The following is a 9,108-nucleotide window of genomic DNA, read 5'->3' as shown; positions in this document are numbered from 1 at the left end:
ATTTACCTTGTAGGTGGCTCTTGCAGAAGAATTTAGCAGCAGAACCTTTTGCTCACCCTGCAGCACACAAATGCTACAAAAGGAGTAACAACCTGGGAATCTCTGTGTCTGCAAGACTGCATGGACATGCACAGACTGTGTTTGATGTTTCCCTTCCATTCTTGATTTCCTTCTCCCCTTCTCCTCATCTGATCCCACTGCTGAGCCATGAACAATCTACCTATTGCGGCAGAGCATTGTGTAGAACCGTGCTGGGACCTCCTTCCCTTCCTCTCCTGCAGCCTGGTGTGCAACCTCACCTGCTTTTGTCAGACCTGCTGATCCCACGCATGCCATCGGATGCTCTGGCACAGGATGTACCTCCAACCCAAAGCTCCTTCCCACTCTCCGAAGAAAAAGCAAACCAACCACACCACCACCAGTGCAACCCCGCAGCAGACAGCAGGGAATGCAAACAGCTTCACGCTGCTCCCCTTCACTCCCATCCTAACTGTGTGCACACAGATAGGCAGAAGGATGGGGTTGCAGGTTGACCTCTGCTGAGGTGAGTGAGAGCTGACCGTGTTGCTCCATGGTAGTTTTGTTCATGTTCAGTGCTAACAGGAAACTCACACAACACTGAAGGTCTTCTAAAAGTCTGGCAGGTGATGTCAGTTGCTCTTCCTTTTCCCACAGATGCTGTCACTCCATTGTAGAAGGCCACCAAATTGACCAGGCCTCATGTCTCTTTCCAATGTTTTTGCATTTCCTTCTTGTTGCTGCCTGTAACCAGTTTCAGCCATGCTGGTTTCCTGCCTCCTCTGTTTGATTTCATGTGGTAGGGATGGAGAGCTCTTCAGCTCTGAGAAAGTTTTTCTGAAAAAGTGACCAGTTCTTTTGCATCCCTTTGCCCCAAAAAACAGTTTTCCAGAGGATCTTGTCCAATAGTTCCTTGAGAAGCCTGCAGCTGGCTCTCCTGAAGGTCATGGTCCTGACTTTGCTTTTTGCCAGACCCACATTCCTTGAGATCACAAACTCAAGAAGGGCATGGTCTCTGCAGCCCTGGCCACTTAACCCCTGGTGTGCGCCATGTCCAGTGATGCTTCCCTTCTGGTTGGTGTGCCTAATGCCTGGACCATAAAGTTATTCTCAATGCACTCCAGGAGTCTCTCAGATTGCTTGAAGCCATCCATGCTGATTTTCCAGACTGACTGGAATCCCCCATCAGGATGAGAGTCAGTGAGTGCGATGCTTCTGGTAGCAGCTCCCACCAACGGGCTCCCTGATCAGGGGGCCTGAAGCAGACCCTCACCTCCAGAAACTGTTTATTGGTGCAGTCCCTAATTTTACCCACAAGCTCTCAACCTGATCATGGCTCTTTGCAGTCAACTTCTTAACATAGATGGCAAATCCCTTGCCTTCCAGAATTCCATAGTAACAGTCGTGTCTGCTGTATGTCAGGCTTTTTTTTTTTTTCTTTCCCTAGGAAGGAAAATTAATTTCTGAGCCAGGAGAAGAAGTGAAACAATCTTCCTTGCACTGCTCAGTTTGCGTGAGTTGCCAAGTGCTCCTCAGGTAATGTGTGCTGAGGAGCTGACCTTGGTGGCAGGGGCTGTGGCTTCATTTTATACCTGTCATGTGGGAATACAAGGACTACTCAGAGCAGGAGCTGCAGAGCAAGATAAACAGCATGAGAAGGTAAGGCTGAGAACCAAGGACACCTTCAGAGAGAAGAGAAAAACCAAGAGGTAAGCTGCGTGATGGCCGTGCGATACTGACCGTGATTGGAGGAAGAGCACATGGCTGGGAATGACTGATGGCTCTGGTTGGATGAGTGCCTGCGTACACAGCTAAGGAGTGTTTGTGGAATGTTTTGCTGACATGTAAAGGCTGTAAAGGGGAAGTTAAGAGAGACAACTTGTGAATGCGTATGAGGAATGTTAGAACCTGGAATAAACCATTTGGATCGTTCACATCTGAGTTCATGCCAGATTGCCACACTACCAGAATTTGAGGCCTAGGATTTTCTTTTAAGGGTGCCAACTGCCTATTTTAAATGATAAAAAATAATACTGAAAAAAGCTTCCCTCCTTGTATTAGAATAACGTATCGATATTTGATATTTCTGTCTTTCCATTCCTTTAGCACCCTGGGTATTGATGCATCTGCACGCATCTCCTGTATTCTCCTTCTGTTTTTTGTAAAAGAATAGTAAAATATACAATCTCTGTGTGAGATCTTGTTAAAATATTTTACTTTATTTGCCCCTAGGCTGCAATGGCTTGGAAATGGCAGCGTCACCCAGGAGCCCACACGGCCGACCTGATGTCTCACTGTTTGGGTCTATTAAAAACCACCATGATGATAAAAGAATGTCTGCATGGTTTCTGTGCTGTGTCAGTATAGCCCTGAGGAGTGGTGTGGACATGGCATGGCAGGGAGAAGGGATTTCTCTTCCAATGGAAAGTGCCCAAGGAATGTTGACATTCTGCACGTAGGTGTGTAGCTGCTCCATGCCTGTGCCCCACGCACTTCTGAATGGGCAGCTCAGCTTTTGTGTCACTCAGCCACCTGTGGCAGAGCAGACCAGGCTTTCTGCAGGCGTGGGCAATCATCCCATCGCTTTGAGCCTTACAAGGAGTTGGGAATCTTTTCTGGTTAAGGTCCTACTTCCAAGCTTAACCACCTACAGTGAAGCAGATACCGTTTTTCTTGTGTCCTTCAATTCTGAGTCCATATTTTTCCCAAAGCAAAAGAATTTGGAGGTAACCACCTACAGTCATGCGAGCAATTTCAGCGTCTATTTCTGATCATGGCAATAACTTCAGAGGTCACACTTAATTTACAGTGCCTGTTTTAATTCTGACCAAAGTTGTAGTTGCAGCTGACTTTCCAAGGCTGCAGTATGTGGTGGTGACACGGCCTTGGGCTTCTGCATTTGTGCTAATCCCACATTTCCTTTCTCTGTCTCGCAGGTCTGCTCGTGCTGGAAGCAGATGGTATCCCAGTATGAGTGAAGGTCAGTGCAGGAGCAGCTGCTGATGGGAGGAAAGAAGTCCATGCTAATGAGCTCTGAAGCATCTGCAGGTATGGTACCGGAGGAGGCAGCAGTGATGTCAGGGGGCCCCCAGCAGGAAGCTGGCTCATCCAAATGCTTGCTACGTCTTTGGAAGCCCAAACCCTTCCAGACTCCATGGTGATGGCAGCCCAGAGGCAACATCTCCTTGGTGTGATTGTGTGGTGCCTGAGCAAGAGGCTGATCCCAGCTGGGTGTAGAAGAGTCGTAATTTCTCTGTTATTTTACTTCAGATCACCCCAGTGGGTGACCATTCTGCTGGTTTCTTAAAATTTGGATCTAGGAGATGACCCCTCCCTTTGCTTATGATAAAAGCACAGAAGTGCTGCAGGCACCCACCAAGGTTGCAAACATTGCTGGGGTGGGAGCGTTTGTCCCACAGCCGGTGAGCAGAGCTGGTGCTCTGGTGAGCGTGCCGCATGTGGACACAGAGCTTTGGGCCTCCTTGGAACAGATCACCCTGTGAAGCACTGCTGTGGTGTGTGCATGAGCTGGTACAGCTCGGGCTGAGCAGAACATACAGGTGAGCTGGGTTTGGTGCTGGGAAGAGCATTCAATGCCTTCAGTGTATCTTAGTGAGAAATGCTGGCATTAGGTGCCAAAAATCTTTTCTCCTCAACTGCAAAAGGACAGCGCGGCTCAGACTTCTTAACCTGCTGGAGCAGGGTGGTAGCAAAGTGTGGGCACTGCCCTCCTGCAAACTGTGCTTGGTTATGGTCTGCCAGGTCTCTGCTGCTCTGGATTTCTTCTGAAAAGTTTGCTCTAGTTGCTTGGAGTAGTGAAGGGTGGTGATCAAGAACAAGACTCTGCACAATAATTTTGGATGGATTTAACTGTGGTATCCATCAGATACCACAGTTCCCATCAGAATTATCCCAGCACTGTGCAGATGTCTCAGCTGAACCCCCTGAGCTGATGTCTGATGCCTCCTCCAGCTGAGCCATAGGAAAACTAGCTGTGCCCAGTAATTATAACTTTTGCAGATGTTGTGAATATGCTCCCAAATGTTTCCTTTGGTGATAAATAATGTCTCCGCACTCTGATAATCCTATCTCTGGCACAACCTGGAACCTCTCTGCAAACCTTGGCTGCCTGTTCCCACCAGCGTTTCTTCCTTTCTCTCCTTAGAAGCAGTGTGGTGCAGCTCCCCGTGTTTGTGAGCAGCAGCCAGCAGGCTGCCAGAGATCCAACAGCGCCTTTCAGCGCACAGAGGGACGCGATGGGGATGGACCGTCCTTACTGCCATACAGAAGGGAGTTTCTGCAGTTCTGTCATGAAGAAAGAATAAATTTTGAATGTTGCTTCTGAGCGGGTACAGTGCTGTAGGGGATGTCAGGTCACCATTCCTTTTGGGGTGCAGGAAGGAGCAGTGAGAAGTGACGTATTGGTTTGTGTTTTGGCTGTCAAAGAGGTGCTATGTTTTTGGGAGCAGAAATATGGGCTGAGATGGTAAACAGGAGGGAGAAGGCTAATACCTGGATAATGGGCAGAGCTTTGGTGACTGCAGCCATTTGCAGTCACCAGCAACAGCAGAAGTTTTGCTGTTTTGCACAGTGGGGTTCAGAATGGCAGCTGATGATGAATGGGAGCTGCTCAAGGGACGGACTTCCACGGTTTGCTGGGGTCACTCTAGCATGCAGTCTCTGCTCTTACTTACAAACTTTTCTTCTGAAAAGTTCAGCCAACAGAGATTCTCAATGGGAATTCTGAGAACAAGAGGCCAAGCCATCGTCTTCTTCCATTAGGAGAAAGTTTTTGATACAGAGGGTGGTGAGGCACTGGAAGAGGCTGCCCACAGAGGCTGTGGATCCCCATCCCTGCAGGCATTCAAGGCCAGGCTGGATGTGGCTCTGGGCAGCCTGGGCTGCTGGTTGGCGACCTGCACACAGCAGGGGGTTGGAACTGATGAGCACTGTGGGCCTTTTCAAGCCAGCCATTCTAGGATTCTGTGATCTCTCATTTCTGTGTGATGGCCATTATCTGTTTGGCAGTAATGACAATTTTTTTGGTTTTGTTTTGGTTGGTGGTGGTTGCGGTGGGTAATGACAAAATAAGTGTCACTATGCAGCTGGAGAAATAATTGAGCAAACAGGAGGGAATGAGAAGAGCTGCTGATGGCAGTGCTGTACCAGAACCCATTGTGGAAGCATTAGAGAGGGCAGCTGATGGCAGCAGTGTGATTGATATGAGTCTGTGTGAATAAATGATGGTGCTTAGAGCTGAGTGAATTCCTTTGAGAGGCAAAAAATGTGTCTCAACTTTTGCAGGAGATAGCTTTTTTTTTTTTGCTGATGCACCTTTGCTCTGTAGAATTTAGAGCTGTCAGGCAGATTGGAGTTCACCTGCCATCAGAGTGGGAACAAGACCACTAATGTTTTTTGTAAGTGCACTGCAGTTTAAACATCAGTTTCTGTTTTGGCTGTAAAGCAGTGTATTTTGCTTTATGGGGGGCAGACATGAGCTAACAGGACAGTGCTGCTCTTAGTGTCTGTGACATCAACACACAATCTGTTGTTGTAGGGATGGAGCCTGCATGTCCATGGAATGGTGCTTGGCATGGGGGAAAACAGAAAGCCTGCCCAGGTAAGAAGTTTCTTATGAGCTGTGGAGTGGGTACCTGCCTCTAAATAGGGCTGCATGAAGGGCTGTGTGTGATGAGGAGAGAGGAAAGGGCGCTGCAGATCTGTGCTGACTGCAGAAATGGCACAACACTGTAGCAGCAGAAAGGCAAATCGAAGAAACTACGCTTGAAGACCAGAAGTTCATGGTTGACTGCTAAAATCTTCCTCCAAGGAGATCCTCTTCAAGTATTTCTTGTTTCCTTTCTGTTAGAAGCTGATGCAAAAGCAGCCTTCCTGTGAAGTGCAGGGGAGGAGCACAGAGTGTGGCATAGCACCAAAGAGAGGTACAGACACACAGCAGGCATCTGGGTTTGGTGCCCTGTCTTTCTAGTTAGGCTTTCTGTCCTTCCTTGGGACTGTTGTTGTGTGTTGTTTGAGGTCTTAATCCCTGGGATTTACAGTTACCTTTCCTGTCCTGATTTGAAATGCGAACCCACAGTTCACCTAAGATCCGTGACCATGAACACACAGATTTCCTAGTATTGTGGCCCATTTTGCAGACTGAAAGTAGTGCTAGACTCTCTTGAAATCTTGTTGCTTCTCCTTTCTTGATTATAACAGAGAGGTTCTGAGACAAATGGCAAGATCTATATGAAAGCAGTGAAAGAAGTCTGTTCTGAGGGAGCTCCTCTCCAGGCTGGAGTGCATCCCGAAACAGCAGGTCCCAGCTCAGGGAAAGACCTTTCCTTGCAGTTGACATCCACTCTTTCTCCAAGACGCTGACTTGGAAGAAGAAAAACGAAAAGCAGAGCTGTGGCCTGCCAAGAAACAAGCGAAGGTAGAGTGCAATGGGGAGAAGGCTCAGAGGATGCAACAGAGCAGAGATGGTGTGCTAACTCCAGCAGCACACCCTGGGCCTGCCCCAGCACCACGTAAGCAGTTACGGACCTCAAAGTTGAGAGAAAAGAAGGTGCTGTGGTACCTGCCCTGGTGAGCTGCTTCCCTTATCAATCACGTTGAGTTTGCTTAGGGTTTGCTTTGCATTTTCCTTCTCTGTAGAGGCAAAGAGTTGAAGGCTACAAAGTCCAAAGGCAAGGACGTGCCAGAATGTGTAACCCCATATTTTCTCATTAACTACATACTGGTCTTCTGTATATCCCACTGGAAATATTCCCTGAGAGGCCTCCTAGCCAAATTTCCTTTGTCTTTTTTCTTCTATCTGCTTCCGTGGTACCCATGTTTCTGCAGTTTTGCTTTTTACAAAATGAGTTTATCTTTTTTCTTGCTTTACAGCAAAAAAAAAAGACAAAAAGAGAGGAGAGCGGAAATGAAGAAGGCTTCTGTGAGAGCTGCAGCTGCAGGTGCAGAGGTGAGTCCTTGGCACTTACAGGGCAGCACAAGCGGCCCAACTCAGTGCTCCATGTCTCATTGCAGTCAATAAACAATCACAATTCTGGACTCACAAAGAGGGCACGGCCTGATTTGTCCAGCAGCGCTCATGAGCTGCTGCACCACCTCCTCATTATTCGCCTCGCAGTGCTGGGTCAGACCTCCCACAGCTCTATCTGTAAATGCTGCACTTTATCAAAGCAGTGGGGGCACCAATCCTCTGCGTTGCCCACAAGTGCACCGTCTGCAAAGCATGTGCAAGGAATTATGAGTAGCACAGCCTGGCCACAGGCATGCTAAGTTAGAGAACAGCTCCATAGAGATGTCTGAGTTGTCCCCAGGACAGCACTCAGCGTAACTGAGCGTGTGCACCTCTCTCTCGGCTGGGGGAAGAGAGGCTCTGCCTGCTGACTGATCCCAGAAGGATCAGCTCTTCTGACTGCCCTCCAATGGTTGCTTCCCGTATCTTCCCCCCCTCTCTTCACCTGTTTTTATACTATTTTTTACCCTACAGGCAGAGCTTGAGTGCCTCTCATCATTGCATACCTTTGTTCTGAGTTGTGTAAAATTGTCTTGCTTTGTTTTTAAAAGCCTAGGCTAAAAACTCCAGAGTGCATGTGCTCATTGAAGGGTTGTAGCACCATGGAAGTGGATAACTTTTGGGCTGGAGGTGTTTTTTAGTTTTATGATGAGTGGTTTTATTTTTATAATGAGCAAATGCTGTTAAGAAGTGTTACACAAAATGAAGGAGAAAGCTCTAAAGCAGGCGGTCAGGATGCTGGCATGATGATGTTACTAATGTGATGAGTGCTATTATTATTAATATGTTAATAATTTGCTAATAAATTTAAAAAAAGGGGGGGGGGGAAATGTGGGAATACAAGAAAGAATATTCCAAGCAGAAGTTGCAGAGCAAGATAAATGACTTGACAAAGCAAAGGTGAGAACCAAGGAAGACTCCAGAAGAGAAAAACAAAGGTCATGTAAGCTGTGTGATGGCTGCATGATAATGACCCTGGTTGGAGGAGGAACTGCCTGGATAAGCACCTGCATGCATGGTTATGTAATATTTTGTTGGTATGTAAAGGAAGGTGGGAAAGTTACAAGACTAATTTGGGAATGTATATAAGGGATGTTAGAACCTGCAATAAATGATTTGGATCATTCGCATCTGAGTCTGTGCCTCAGACACTGCAATGGGGGGACTCTGAGAGCACGTTAGAGTTACCAGAAGATATGGGGATGTTCTTGGAGTGCAGTAGGGCATATTTGGAAATATTTGGAAACAGCTGAAGAGCCCTCGAGCACACTGAGGAGCTGTGAGAAGGCACTAGGGTGCTGTGAGATGTCTCTTGGGCTCCCTGCAGCACACACAATTGCTCTGGGGCACGTCTGGATGTCTGCAAAGCAAACTGTGGGGCCCTGAGAAACCTCTGTGGCACATTAGGGGGCACTGGAAGCCAGAGGTCAACAGGGGAGCCCTTGGGGAGCCCTTGGTAAGGCTCAGCGGGACCTGGAGTGTAGGAGCAGCTCGTGCTGGTTGCACCTGCTTGGCTGGGAGCTGCTTGGCTGCGAGCTGATTGCCTTGGTTTAGTTAATTTAATTACCGGATGATCATTAAATAACACTATTCAACATTTGTTAAAGATTATTTTTTTTCTAAAGTTCTGTCATGCAGCTGTTGCAGCTTTGCTAAAATATGCTGAGTTTATTCAAAATTTACTGTTGCTCCTAAAGCATTCGAAGTGCGTTTGGAGGGGAGTGATAAAACGGCTCTGACAGATTCATCATTAACATGCGTTAGGCGCCAATCCAGGCCTCCTTGGGCTGCATAAACTCAATTTCATCACCGCATTCCGTCTCCCTTCGGCGCTGCAGCGCAGCCGGAGACACACCCAACATGGCGCCGCTGTGGCACCGCACCGCATCCCATTTCTACCTTCCTCCCGTCATGCGCTGCGCGATAACAGCAGTTCCGGTTTCGGCGCGGCGGTGATTGGTCCATCCTCTCCCCTGGCCGGAAGTGAGCGTTCCGACAGCGAAGTTCAAACGCGAGCTGCCGGCTGTCCCCATCGCTTTCGGCCCGGCCCGGCGCTGCGGTCC

Source organism: Meleagris gallopavo, chromosome 1 (genome assembly GCF_000146605.3).
Source record: "Meleagris gallopavo isolate NT-WF06-2002-E0010 breed Aviagen turkey brand Nicholas breeding stock chromosome 1, Turkey_5.1, whole genome shotgun sequence".
NCBI classification, from domain to species: domain Eukaryota; kingdom Metazoa; phylum Chordata; class Aves; order Galliformes; family Phasianidae; genus Meleagris; species Meleagris gallopavo.
The sequence above is the reverse complement of the archived record's forward strand: the minus strand, read 5'-3'. Positions refer to the sequence as shown.